We start from the raw sequence: 15,061 nt of genomic DNA, 5'->3' as shown, positions 1-15,061 counted from the left end.
AGAAAGCTATGATCTGAGTGTTTCACCGGAAGAAATAGCATGGCAGGAAAACCCCAGGAAAATCTTTGGATCATTAGCAGAACATTTGATTATGTTAAATGCTTAAAAATGTTTGAACTTTGCATAACTGTAGAGTTTTGGAAGGAACACAAATATGCCAATTTAGTCAGAACTGGGATATGGAAAAATACGTTTTCAAATGTTTTACTCTAGTGAATAAAATTTTCAGAGACCCCCTCCCTTTTTAATAAATTTGTGGTAATTAATTAAAAGTGACAAAAAGCTAGACTACCAAGGGATGCAAAAGAAACTATGATGAATTCCCAGATGTTTTTAACGACCTATTAATTTACCTTGACTGGAAGATACTTTAGGCTTGGAGGGTATTTTCTCTTATGACTTTAGATGTGTCAGTTTGGTGAATACCTAATGGAATGCTTTTTTAGATAGCAATTTAAAAGTCAGGAAGGCATTTGTACTTATATGATTGTTTATCTATTCACATAAATCAGCTTATATTAATTTAATTAGAGTAGAGAACATTTACATTGTCCATGCAGCTTTTTGTAGATCAAAAGTCATATTGGATAAACAGTAGAGGGTGATGACAATGAAATAAATGGGTAAAAGCCATTGTGAGATACTCTGTAACAATGGAGGAAACATGGAGCAATCCCTGGGGCCCATCAGTCCATTCTGTCCTTATCCATTGGCAAAAGAACAAGAACCATCAATTGCTATTCAAGCAATATCATCAACAAGAAAAAAATCATACTGGCCCAAATTGGATAAAAATGTCCACTTACAGTTCATCACTTTTAGCCTTGAAAAACTGATGGCTTTCCTCTATCTTTTTTTTACCACTTCCCTTTCTTTCTTGCCTTTTTAGTTTATGAATTTTTTCTGGTTAGTGGCAGCACTTGTCTCTCTTTATCTCTTTTTACTGATATGAGCTTTTGGAGATAATATTTGTCTAATATGAGACAAAAATACAATATTTATCCATTTATTTACTGTATTTATATAAGTCTGAAGAACAAGATTGTTCCTTTTGCAAATCAACAGGACAAAATGAAAAATATATTAAAATATAATATAAAATAATAATTTGCAAAAAAATACTTTGTAGTAGAGGGAAAATATAAGGAGATAATTCCAGATAAATGTATACAGACTATGGCCCAGGAAATAATGTTATATGGTTATTGAAGTCACATATTTTTAAAATGCATATGAGAATAAAACATTATTCAGTTTCTATGAAAATTACATTAAAAAGCTACCAGGTGAGTTTCAGTTACTTTTCATAGTTTAATGCTGCAAAAGATGAAGAAATCATACAATTATATTACATGAATGTTTTTAAACTATTCAAAGGAAGAATCATTTAAATAATAAAGGGAAGAGGAAGCCGTATTTAAGAAGATAATACAACAAATTTTGCAACGAATAAATATTTGGAAGAAAAGGTGCTTTCATCCAAATCAGCAAATCAGATTCTGCTGCTTACTGGTAATGGTAAATAATATTAGTGGTCATTTTAATAGTCTGTACAGAATGAACTATAGTTTCCTTATTTAATTTGCAAGAAATGACTGATGAAGAAAAAATATTACCCTTTCTATTCCCGGGGGGGGGGGGGATTTTTGGTTTGCATTAACCACCTTGAGCCTTCCCCCTTTCTCCAAAAAGTACATTTCTTCTTCCCTACCCTAAACAACTGTTTACAATCCAATAGGCCCTTGAAAAAAAGAGGTGGAAAAGAAAACTTCCCCTTGAAATTCATCTGGGAGATGGAAAAACTTAAAAATACCTTATTTCAAGCTGAACAAAATCATAAAAATAACAGGTTAATGATTTTTTGTTCAGCCTAGATATTAGAAGCTCCAGTATTGATTGGTTGGTTTCCCTTGTTGTTCTAACCTCTGGTGGAACTGAATTTTTTTTTTTTTTGACAAGGAGTGTAATAAAATATATAGTTTCCAATATGAAGACCCTATAAATGTCATTTTGACATGCAAGTTACAAATTCTTTGTGTGGCGTCAGCAACATTACCATCTTTTCCAGTGTGCCAAGAGGTACAGTTAAAGAGCTTGATTGGCATTTGCTGCGCTATTCTCTTTTGAAAGGACAAAAAGTTCATGTTGGAACTGAAATATTTTCCTCCAAAAATATTGAGCTGACTTTAATGCTCTATGGCTATTTTCTGCTGTCTAGGGATTTTGGTAGTATCTTGTTTTTAAATCGAAAAGAATGAAATTCATAAAAACCAACAGGAGCAACAACAATAAAGCAGAGTTTCTGTCCAAAGTTATTTATTACAAAGTTTTTTTATTCTGCTTCTGGAGTAAAATCTTCAAACCAGTCACAGCTTAATATTAAAATACAATAAAACATAAAGGGACAGTAAACAGTAATAGGTGAAAAAGAAGACAAATGAAATGCATTCTTAAAATTAGAAAAAAAAAGGTACCAAAAGAAATGAAATTAAGAAGTGAAAAGGGCAAACTGTTTTAAAAAGAAAACAGTTTGAAGAGTTTTGGAAGCCCAACAGAAATGTAGTAAGGCAGATAAAATGGGAAGCAGCTGCCCTTTAAATAACAAATCAATCTTAAGTGCCCAGAGGTAATCATTTGAAACCTATCAGCCAACAGAAGAGGAACAAAGGAGAGTTCTGTCAGATTTAGAGCAGGAAGAGATTTCTTTTCTTTCTTTTTTAACATGGATGTATGGGGTTATTTTAGGCCAAGCTGGAAAACGGGGAAATGTCTTTGTTGTTTTTAATGTCAGATAGGCATTTGGACAGTAGTTTACTAGTTTACTAATCTGAAGAGTAAAGTTGGAATTGTGATAGGGGTATTTTGCATTTTGTCTTTCTTTTTTTCCTGTGTGTTGACTGGAATCTTACTTTCTTCTTACTTGAAGTTGACTTATTTTGAAGTTGACTTATTTTGGATGAATCCTGCTGTTGACTAGTTGTCTTCTAGTACCTACCTCAAGTTGGCTGAGCTATCAACTCCAGAAGTTTTATTTCATTTCCCTTCTCATAGTTTACTCAGATATGAGCTTCCCTTCCCCTTCAATCCTCTCCTTACTCCCCCAGAAGGCTGGGGTGGAAGTGAGCAAGTGACTTGAAATGAAGGGGTGGTTATAGCAAAGGTACCTGATTTTCTAGCCCTTGTTTATCCCCATATGCTTTATCTTTATGGTTTATCTTAGAACACTGCTTTGAAACTAGTACAGTTAAAAACAAATGTCAGCTGCTTCTATAGAGGGCTGGAAATGAAGTGAAGGCTGTTTTCCAGAGCTCATGTTCTCTACAAACAGTTAAAAGGGTATCTTTATATCCTAAATAAAAGGATATATGAAAGAAATCATAGTGAACTTAAGAGCATATACTGTGCTCCCCAAAACACCCAGAATATTTTATGGATTTACATATAAGATTATATTTTATAGATAAAAATAGAGAGACTGTATACTGTATGTGTAATATTCCAATGAACACTCCTCTCTTCAGCTATAACTTTCTGATGGTTTTTTTCCCTCTATTCCAAACCAAAAAATGGAAATAATGTATCCATTTTGTAATACATGAGCTGAAAAACAAGTTTTTTTAAAAAAAGAAATGTGTACATGCAAAAATTTATTGTTAAAGATACATAAAATATATTTAAATGTTTTTATTTAAATATGGAATTTATATTTCACAGGAATCTTAATGTGAGATCACATAAGCAATAGATATTTCATAATTGTTTTAGTTCTAGAATACTGAGGCTGCTGAAATGAATGCTCTTTTTTATCATGATCATTTCAAGGATTGCAATATCTCTCAACTTCTTTTCTGTGGGACAAATCTGGCTTCAAATGTTATGCATGAGCTAGCTCTGTGATGATTTAATCCTTGATGGCAATGCTTTTGAACAATACGGAAATTATAGACAAATGGGCTTTTTTACCGGGAGGGTGGCTGGATTAGTTGAAATCCTGAGATCTGAGCCACAGGGACTTTCTTTATCTAAATTAATCTTTATTTTCTGTTGTTTCTAACAATTTAAATGATGAAAGTATTGTTGACATTGTTCAACATTAACTCAAAGCTTGAGGGTGTTAGAAACTGATTAAAGTAAATATATATAAACCTTTGGCAATCTCATCTTCACAAAACAGGCAAACTAAGCTTAGTTAGAAAGTGCTTTATTTTTGAGATTTTTTTCAGTTTCTTTCTAGGAATTTTAATAAAAATTTACTTTTTGAAAGTCCTAACTCACGGTAAAATTCTCTAATTGTAATACTTTTGAAAAAGAATACTGTAGTTGCAACTTCTGGTTGTCAAATTGGTAGATTCAAGAGATTGTTAATGCAATAACTAGCTGCAAACTTTTCTTTATCAGAGAAGAAATCATCCTGTTTGCCAGTTTATCAAAAGGCTATTAGAAATATATATATATATATATATATATATATATATTATATATTTTCCTGGCTACAGCCAGGAAAATCAGTAGATATGAAGCTCGAATTGCAAACTATAGGCAGAACCTCCAATTTCAATCCAATCAGAAACGTTTCTACCAATACATCAATGGAGAAACTGCAAGGAATCAGTCAGTACCTGACAAGGAAGAAACAGTGCAGTTCTGGAAGCAGATATGGGATAACCCAAAGAAATACAACAAGGATGCGGCTTGGTTAAAAGAGGTGGATACAAATAAAACAGAAGTTGAAATGAAAGAACTAGTAATAACAACAAAAATGGTAGAAAAAAGAGCAAGGAAAATCAAAAATTGGTCAGCACCAAGTGAAGATGAACTGCATGGGTTTTGGTTGAAACATCTAACTGTTATACACCCACTCATTGCCAAGCAGTTCAACAATATACTACAAGGAGGAGAAATTGAAAAGTGGCTAACAACTGGGAAAACCTACCTAATAATGAAAAATCCAGCAAAAGGGGCAACACCAGGCAACTACAGGCCAATTACCTGCTTACCAACAACTTTCAAATTACTAACTGGTGTGGTAGCTGATGCAGTACAACAGCATCTAGTTGAAAACAATCTCTTTCCACCTGAGCAGAAAGGAAACCGCCCCAATAGCAGAGGAACAAAAGATCAACTCCTAATAGACAAAATGATCTTGGAAAACTGCAAGAAAAGGAAGACCAACCTGAATATGGCATGGATTGACTACAAAAAGGCATTTGACTCTCTGCCACATGACTGGATAATCAAGTGCCTAGAAATAACAGGAGTCAGTAGAAACATCAGAAAATTTGTGCAAAAATCGATAGCACAATGGAAGACACAGTTGCAGATCAATGGTGAGAGACTGGGAGAGGTTAATATCAAGAGAGGAATATTTCAAGGAGATTCATTATCACCATTACCATTTGTTATTCCTCTGTCAACAATACTGAAAAACTTAGGACATGGCTATCAAACATCAAAAACATCTGCCAGACTATTCCATCTTCTTTACATGGATGATCTGAAGCTGTATGGAAAAACATCATCTGAAATAGAATCACTGCTCAACACTGTCCGGATATATAGCTGAGATATTGTTATGGAATTTGACTTGGATAAATGTGCCACACTTAATATCAAACAAAGAAAAATAGTGAAAACTGAAGGAATCAAGATGCCTCATGAAAATAACATTAAGAGTCTGGATGAGGAAGATTACTACAAATACTTGGCTATCCTTCAAGCTGACAACATCAAGCACACTGAAGTCAAGAAAAAGATTAGCGGTGAATACATCAAGAGAGTGAAGAAGATTTTAAAGTCCAAACTCAATGAAGGAAATACCATAAAGGCAATCAACACCTGGGCAATTCCAGTCATTAGGTACACAGCTGGAATAGTGGACTGGACTCAAGCAGAACTAAAAGCAATGGATAGGAAGACCAGAAAAATAATGACAATGAATCATGCCCTTCATCCACGCAGTGACATTGACAGACTTTATCTACCAAGGCAAATAGGTGGGTGTGGAATGCAACAAGTATATCAGATGGTTGAAGAAGAAAAAAATGGCTTTGGAAGAATATCTGAAGAACAATGATGAAGATGCACTGAAATTAGTATATCAGGAAGGCTTACTGACTACTGGAGAGACCAAACTGGCCTACAAGAAAGACCAAATGAAAAAGCAAGCAAGGGTAGTACCAATAGTGATAGGCTCCTTGGGTGCAATCCCAAAACAACTGGAGCACCACTTGAACACCATTGGCATTGACAAATTCGCTATTAGTCAATTGCAAAAGGCGGCCTTACTAGGAACTGCTTCCATCCTGCGACGATATCTGTAATACCATCAAACATCCACATCTGCCTATCCCAGGTCCTGGGTAAGGACTCGATAGGTAGACAAAATGCCAAATCCAGTCTGAACATCTGGCTGACTGTGCGATGATCCATAATAATAATAATAGTAATAGCAGCAGTAGTAGTAGTAAAGTTGGAAGGGACTTGGAGGTCATCTAGTCCAACTCCCTGCTCAGGCAGGAAACCCTATACCATTTCAGACAAATGGCTGTCCAAGAGTTATTAGCAATAACTCTTGCTAAAGAGAACTCCATGAGAATCATATGCTTTGAAAATAATTGCTTTCTTACAGAAGTGGATATGAAAGTATAGGTCTGAGATGCAGACTTGATGTATATTATTTCTCTCTTTCTCTTTTTTTCACAATTCTCTATATTCTGCAGTGGCCCTTACTCAGAATTAAAAAAAAAAAATAGGCAGGATTCTTCTGTTCCAATTGTCCCAAAACATTTGGGAATCTGTATCATACTAAAATACGTTTCTTTTATCCTCTTGAAATGTCTTGGATTTATGTGATAGAACAGAGCTAGTATGTCTATGTTGTAAAGATCCAGATGACAGCCAAACTATAGCAGAGTTTCCTGCCATCTATAGATTTTTGCAGCTTGTGAGGATATCTAATTTGGGCTGGGCTGGTTTATGCAACCTAACTGTAAAATGCAAAATGTTATACCTCCTTTTTCTGCTGCTCTGGCTTTTCGTCTCATTTTGCTTTCCTCAGTTCCAGGCAACAACAAGTGACTGGACATTAAAATAACCCCAGCTGTGGAAATTTGGTGGAGAGTGTCTAGGTGGCATTGCCTGGATTTCATTTTAATGTGAAGATTGCAAAGGAATTGAGATAATATGTTTTCCGGATTAGACATCGTGGTCTAATTAGACATCATGGTCTAGGTGCAGGAAAACGGGGCTCTATTTTCCACGTCCGATTTCGCTCTGCTGGGAATCCTAAAAAGGGTCTAAAGTCACCCCAGAGAGACGATGAAGAAAAAGGGGACCCTCATCAATTGCGGAGGGGCGGTGGCCCTTCCGTTTGATCTGAGGAAGCCCTTCAAACCGGCAGAAAAAAGACTGGCTGCATTTATGTGCCCAGCCAGAAGCCAACAATCCAAGATAAGGATTAACTAGCAACCTCTGAACAACACAGATGGAACTGCATGAGAATGATCCTCTCTTTATAATTCCTAAAGCGAAGAATCCCCCAGATGATAGAGAGAAGGGGAATTTCTGCCCTGTTCTCAGGAAAAGAGAAACGGCGAATAACTTTCTTTGGGGGGGGGATTAGAGAAAATGACAAGATTAATTTTGATTTATGATAGAGACATAGCTTTGACAAATTTGGGAACTAAAAGTATTTTTAAGACTTTCTTTTTTAAAAGATATTTGGAAAGTTGGTGAAATAGGTTTAGACTTAAAAGCTGGAAGATTGATGTTTACAACATATAGTGGTAAACCTTGGCATTACAATTTATTATACTTAAAGAAAATTTGGCATGAAGCCCAGACTCTTTGTTGTTCCTGGAAACTTTCACTTTTGCAGACTGCAGCTGGGAAAAGGGGGGAATCTTTGGGCTGTTTTATCTGTATGAAGGAGACAATAAGTCAATCTAAATTGGCTGGCCTGGATTACAAATATTGAGTGACTTTTAGTTTCAAGAATTATCAAGAAATAATAAGAAACAATGGGAAAATTGCTTCTGGCTTATTTCTCTTTGGAAGAAACATGGATAATCAACAAGAAAATGTAAATGGACTTCAGAAAGAAATTCTTTCTATGTTGAAATCAATTCAAGAGACAAGTGTTTTAATTATGAGGAGACTAAAAACAATTTAGATAACATAAATAAGCAATTCTCCAATTTAAACTTACAAGCAAAAAACATTCAGAAAATGACCATAAAAAACGAACTAGCAACTCAGAAACAGAAGAAAAAATAGAGAAAATTGACATAAAGATAGGAGGATTCAAAAGGAGAAACCAACAGACAGGCACTGATAAATAAAAATGTGGAAGATCCAGATATAACACTGGAAATGGGAAAGACATTTTACTTTTCAAGACTTCAGAATACATTTGAGGACAAGGAAGAAGAATTGATAGAATGGATGACAGAGCTGTTAGGAGAAATGCTGAAAACTGGGGAACAAGAAACTAAAAGAGAAACTGAAGGAGAAAGAAAATGGAGGCCCTTTAATGAATATAAATGGATTAAGCATTTTTATAAAAACACTTTAATTAAAGTGTCTTTTTTATTCCAAATAATATATACAGAAACAGAGGAAGGAATACTTGGTGACCTAAATGCACTGACTTGTAAAGTTATTTGGTAGAGGAAGAAAGCTAGAGTAAGACTGAGGAAAATAGAGGTCCTAACTAATTAGATGAGGTATTATACCATCTAGTTAGAAATAAAAGGACCATTATAAATTAGAAGAATGTGATTTGTGTACTAGGATAACATATTTTTATAAGATGGGAAATATGAAAATACTAAGAGGCAACCTCTTAAGGGAAGCTTTAATTACCCAAATGTAATTATGAGAAAAATGATAACTGATAAAGTTATTTTGAATATTGATGGGAAATTAAAATTGAAAAAAGAGAGAAAAAACAGGATATGGATTGAATAAGAGAACTCTGATTGCAAATACATTTGAGATATGTTTTGGCTGGAGAAGATATTATAAACCGATATTATTGACACTATGTATAACATTAGAAACATGTGATGAAGATGTTTATATTTAATTGTATAGGTATTAATAGCAGTAAGAATTATACTTGCATAGTGTGGAAAAATGATTATTATTGGAAGAAGAGAGGATCATGGAAATACTGGATTGTGTAGTATTGGATATTTTGAGTGAAAGTTATATATACCACTGAATGATAAAGGAACCCAGACACCGAGTTGTTTATTAAGTACTTATGATTGTAAAATTTGAAATTAATAAAATATTTACACAAAAAAAGGAATTGGGACAACATGAGAAGAGCAGCCAGGTACACAATCAGGAGGTTGTAATGGGAAAGGTATCATATGTATCTAGCATTCTTTCCCTTCTATGCATAGCAGGTAAATAGAACACTAGGCACACTAAAACAGTTCTTTGCCTTAAATGTTCTTACAGCAGCAAAACAAGGGTTTGGGATAACCAACTGTATTACAGACCTGCATACAGTACACACCAGATGTGATTGTAATAGTACCTGTACATTGTTATTTATAAAAGAAAGGTGTGTTCATAGAATATCATCCAGGCTAATTGTTTATTGCCTATATTTCTGCAGGCAACCAATTGTTGCCTATATCCCTGTAGCTGTACTGTAGGTAAGACTTTATTGTCCTCTAAGCCAATTCTTAGCTTGTTAGGTGCTTGGCTTTTCAGCAACAGCCATTACTTTGTTTCTGTTGGGCCTGCATTTCCTTGGTCTTTTTCATTGAATACTTCAAGTCTTCTTAAGTCATTTCAGCGATGATTAGTGTTTCTGAAATCCAAATATATGTATGTATAGTATATATAATATATGTTATGGTCTGCATGCCTATAAATCTATAAAACAAAGTAATTTGGTTTGGTTTTTTTCTTCTTTTTTAAAATACATAAGGGCTTAACAATATAAAAGATAATAAAACTAAAATCAGCAAGAAAAAAATGAAAGTAAAAGAAATACACAGTACCAAAAGAAAAAGCAAGAAAAAGGAATATTTAAAGTAGTGATTCTTGATCTTCCTTACAATAAGTATAGGCAGATTTAATATTTCTCTACATTCTGTAAGATTATATTCATAATTTACTTCTTTCCGTAACATCCCATCCTCCATTCACAAATCCAAAAAACATTATCATTTCTGTCTAAGTCACAAAAAGTCTAAAAGGGTTTCCAGAATTTATAAAAGTGTTTCTTAAATTTGATTCTGACCAAAAAAATCCACTTTGTATTCTTTGCTTCTGACAATTTTGATCTTTAATTCACCAAATTGCACATGAGCATTGAATCTCCGTTCAAACTTACTTTTCGTCCCATTTCAAAGGTATCATCAAAGCTTTAGAAACCCTGTTTTCTAAATCCACTGATATATCTTTTATTGGGTCATTTTTCATTGCTTGGCTTATCATTTCTATGATGGCTATCCTCTCTATCATTTAAACCACAATTTCTTTATCTTCAAATGTTTCTCTATCAACTAGAATTTTTTTCTTTTTTATGCTGCCTGGAACTTTAGTCCCCGCTAGTATTCCATTTTTATAATCACAAAGTCTCACATTTCTTTATTTTCAAATTTCAACCAATTATCCTAATACACCAAACCATTTATGTTCCCACAAAGATATTCTCAATTCTTCTAGTCTCTTAATACATTTAAAATTTTTCTTGAATTAAATTCTTATTTTGCTCCGTTGCCATTTATTTTATATTCTTTCAAATTTTTAAGTTTTTTCTCTCTTTTGGGAGAAAGTTCTATTCTCTATGTAGTTTTTCAAATTTATTACTTGGAAAATCACTTTTAACTTTAAAATAACTATAAGTCCAGAAATGTTTAGAAAGTAAGGTTGCATGAACTTGGTTCCTTAAAGGCCTTGCCATAGTTGAGGTTTTGATGACTTTTCTTTTCTCCTGGCACTCAGACCTAAGGTACAACTACTATCCTGTGATCTCCTTGTAAGGAGCAGTTGTTTGGAGTACAAGTGGGCAGTCTCTTATCTTTTCCTTGCTTTGAGTGGTTCCATTCAACCAGTTTTCTTGCCATTCCATTGGTCTTACTCCTATCCTTGTCTCCATTCCTTCAGAGATGTCTTAGCTTGCCATTGGCTCACCCAGAATTTTGCTTTATTTTCTTTTTCTGTATAAACTACCTTCATTCCTTTTTCTCTCGTCATTTGGTCAAAATTTGTTTCCAAAGTCAGTATAATTTCTTCTTCTAATCTCCCTATTTTGTGCCTTCACTCTTCTTATGCTTAATTGTTTGAGCAACATCTTTCTTAAAAGGTGTTGTTCCCAGCTCCCAGCAACCAGCTCCTAAGTTTCAGTTGCCTTAACTGGTATTTCAAGGAAGAGGAGGATTTGATAGCTTGGAACAGCCTTTTCATAAGAATCATTCAGGATTTTTTTTTTTTCATGCAGGAGGATTGCAAGAAATTTATTTTTTCTGTATAATTTCTGATGAAGAATTTTCTTGAGATCTTTTAAAATAGAAATGCCTGACTTTAAATGTAGGATCTTCTGTATATAGATTACTATCTGGCTGTTGAGCTGTTTTCTGTTCTGTCAACCCTTTTTACTTTTCTCCCTTTTCAAAAACCAGTGCATAAATTCTATCAAGTAGCAAAATGCACAAACTGAACACTTGAGATATCCACATGATAATTTAAACCAAGTCTTTAGAACTATGCAAACAGAGGCTTAGAGCTCTGAATTGATTAGATAGACTTAGTGACTAAGAAGTTCATGTTAGGGCACAAATTTAAGGTGGCATGGAGATTCCAGATGTCTTAATTAGATTGCTTTTATAATTACCCACCCTTAATGGATTGTTGTGTATCCAGTTAGTGCAGCAGATAGAAAGAAAGAAAGAAAGAAAGAAAGAAAGAAAGAAAGAAAGAAAGAAAGAAAGAAAGAAAGAAAGAAACCTATAACTTGTCTGAATTATATATACAGAATAGCCTGGAATAATACTATATACCATCTTTTAGGATCTATTATCAGGATGTGACCTATTCAGTTGTTCAAAAATGTGTGTGTGTGTGTGTGTGTGTGTGTGTGTGTGTATGTGTTTGTACTATGGGAAACTTGGAAATCCTGCAGGAAACTTGGAAAAACAGATATATGTGTATATTTTCAAGCAGCCACAATATGAATATTTGGTTTTGGACACATATTTTAAGGCTTAGCAAAAAACAAGAAGATGACACAAAAATTAAATTGAATTAATTTTTTATATTACATGGATTTTTTTCCGTTAGTTTTTTTTGGGAGGGTGTTCACATTTAATTTATTTTAATTGGGATAATATATTTAACTTTCTTCATGTGTAATCTCTATCTCTTTTTCCTTGTGTTGTAACTTTTATACTTCACTATTTAAAAAGTTATTATTTAATTAAAACTCAGCTATTCCTCCTAGATATCATCTGACAAATCTGAAATCTTGAATAAAATGCTGATTTTTGAACCCTGGAAGTTTTTCATTGTGGTAGCTATATATCTGAATGTCTTATATCTTATAATAACTACTGATTTATTATACTGTTCTAGATTTATCATGTTATCAGGAGTTGAACAGGTAATAGGAAGAGCTGTTTCAGAATCAACTTTTATTTATGCAGCCTTGTCATTTACTTATATTTTTTGAAGTAGGATTCAGAAAATATGATCAATATTTTTATTACCTTTTGCTGATAATATTTTGTCTTTAATCAGAATCTTTACAATTATCTTCCTTCTCTACTCCTAGGATTTGGATAGATAAGCATTAGAAAGACATCTGAATTCAGCAGTTTATGAGAAGTGTATTTAAAGAGGCAAAAATGTATTCAATAGAAAAATGCTAATGCATCCATGTAATAAATCAGACAATCTATTTAAAGTATTATAAAACGTTCCTCCCCACTCACACCTGGTAAAATCACATCAAAAATCTAATTCAGAGAGCTGAAACCTGAAATTCCAAAGCCTGAGAATATTTTGCCAATTAAAGGACTTCAGAAGTCATTACAAAAACATACCTTGGGATAATTTTTAAATAAAACTCACCTAAAAACCCACATAGTATATATTGCCACTTTCCAGATGTTTTGCTGCTTAGAGCTGCTTAGAAAAGAAATCACTTCAAAATATTCTCATCTTTATCAAAGCTTCTCAGGATGTGCAGTGGAATCCCAGCGCTGTAAACAGATTTTGAACTTAAGCTGTTAAGATGGCTATTATCTTTTATAGCTACTTAGAAGTCCTTCTCTCTTTATGGGGATGGTTGGAAAATAGTTGAAAAAGAATTATAATCTTGGGGGATTAAACAGGTATATGCTCTGCCAGAATCTATGTTCAAGATTTATATAAGGCATTTGTTTGTTTGTTTTTAAAATTTATTGGCCACAAAAAAGTATTACTATAAGGTAATACATCTACAGATTTGGAAGAGACCTTGGAGATCTTCTAATCCCTGCTCATCTGTAAGATGATCCCACCAGAAGAAGAATAACAACACAGAAAGGTGTCTTTTTTGGCTTGGAGATTTAATGGCAGGAAAGAAAGCAAGAACTATATGGGAAAACCTCCAATGCTCCCCTCCAATGACTCAAATTTAGTGCCATCAAAAGAATTGGGAGGTGTTGGGAGGTATAAGGGTGGAAATGAAATGAAACTCTATGAGAGACTTTCTGCTATCTCATAGCTTATACTAAAAAGCTATATGAATCTGTTAATGACTGGCCACTTCGTACCCTCATAGTGAAGAAGCATAACCAGGCGTGAAAATATGCTGTGAAAGCATAGCATCAGCTGTAGCATTAATTAACAAAAGTTTAGTTCTCTAGTTGTATTATTGTAGTAATTTCTCCCTTACAATACCTTAGAAGAGAATTCCTACATTTAATTGGTACTAGATTTTATTCTTAAAATTGTATTTCACAGTTTTACATTTTGAATTAATTTATTTTGATTATAGACATATTTTAAATCCTGAATTAGAATGTAGAGGACATCTGTACATAACTAACATTAAGGGACAAGACAGTGTGCATGTTCTATAGGATGCTTATTATCTTGATAACCACTTATTATCTTGATAATCACTAGAAACAGGACATCACTCTGTTGAATACTTAATTCTCACAGTGCTGTCTAATATCTATGTGTATTTACTCATGTAAATAAGGCTGTAGTATCATTTTTACCCTTTTTATTATCTTCTTTATTCCTCCCTCTTACTGGATGATGATGGTGGTGTTGGTGTCGGTGTTGTTTTACATATACGCTACATGCACCTGAGACAAATTCCTTGTGTATCTAATCACACTTGGCCAAATAAAGAATTCAATTCAATTCCAAATGAAAGGTTATAATATTCATGTAGGCTTGAAGCCTCACTGCTGTTAATGTTGACAATTTCCATAAGTTGTCCCCTCCCCCCCCCCGCCCATGGGAAATTTCTGACTAACTTGAGATTTCATTTTCTTATACCAACAGGAGATGATCTAATAAACAATATTGCCTTATATATTTTGAAATCTCACAGGAGTTGATGGAAGAGAACTGAAGTTCTCTTTTATTGTTCTCTCTCTTCCTCTCCCTCCCTCCCTCCCTTCCTCCCTCTCTCACACACATACCACACACACACACACACACACACACACACACACACACATCATACAGTGCTTCCCTGTGGCAATAAGTTGGAATTACATCTTTTTGCTGTAAAATTGTCTCTTAAAGTTGAGATAATTTTCACCTCAAAATAAAAATGAAGAAAAGTAGATATTTTGAGCAGACTGGAAACAGTTCTGTAGGCAACGTGCTCAATTTCAAACTGTCTTATGAACTGAATTAAAAATAAATGTGTATTCAATTCTCACTGATGGGAAGAACTTGTTCTGGGCTATAATAGTTTAGTGCTGTGGAGTACATGGAATAGATGTAGAAAAGTAGCATTCAGATGTGAAGAGTAAGGTTTCCTAAAACAGCCTTTCCCCTGATATGTGAACTATCTATGAGTAGGAATCTTTTG

At 33.9% G+C, this 15,061-nt stretch overlaps 1 protein-coding gene across 5 annotated transcripts in view; it reads left to right on the top strand.

Annotated features, from left to right (window-relative positions):
• The window catches only part of SKAP1 (src kinase associated phosphoprotein 1), a 502,470-nt gene that overhangs the window by 286,350 nt on the left and 201,059 nt on the right, over window positions 1-15,061 (top strand). The window lies entirely within an intron of this gene.

The sequence above is a fragment of the Crotalus tigris genome, unplaced genomic scaffold (assembly GCF_016545835.1).
Source record: "Crotalus tigris isolate CLP2741 ecotype Arizona unplaced genomic scaffold, ASM1654583v1 scf7180000024472.5447098, whole genome shotgun sequence".
Lineage (NCBI taxonomy): Eukaryota > Metazoa > Chordata > Lepidosauria > Squamata > Viperidae > Crotalus > Crotalus tigris.
The sequence above is the reverse complement of the archived record's forward strand: the minus strand, read 5'-3'. Positions and strand labels throughout refer to the sequence as shown.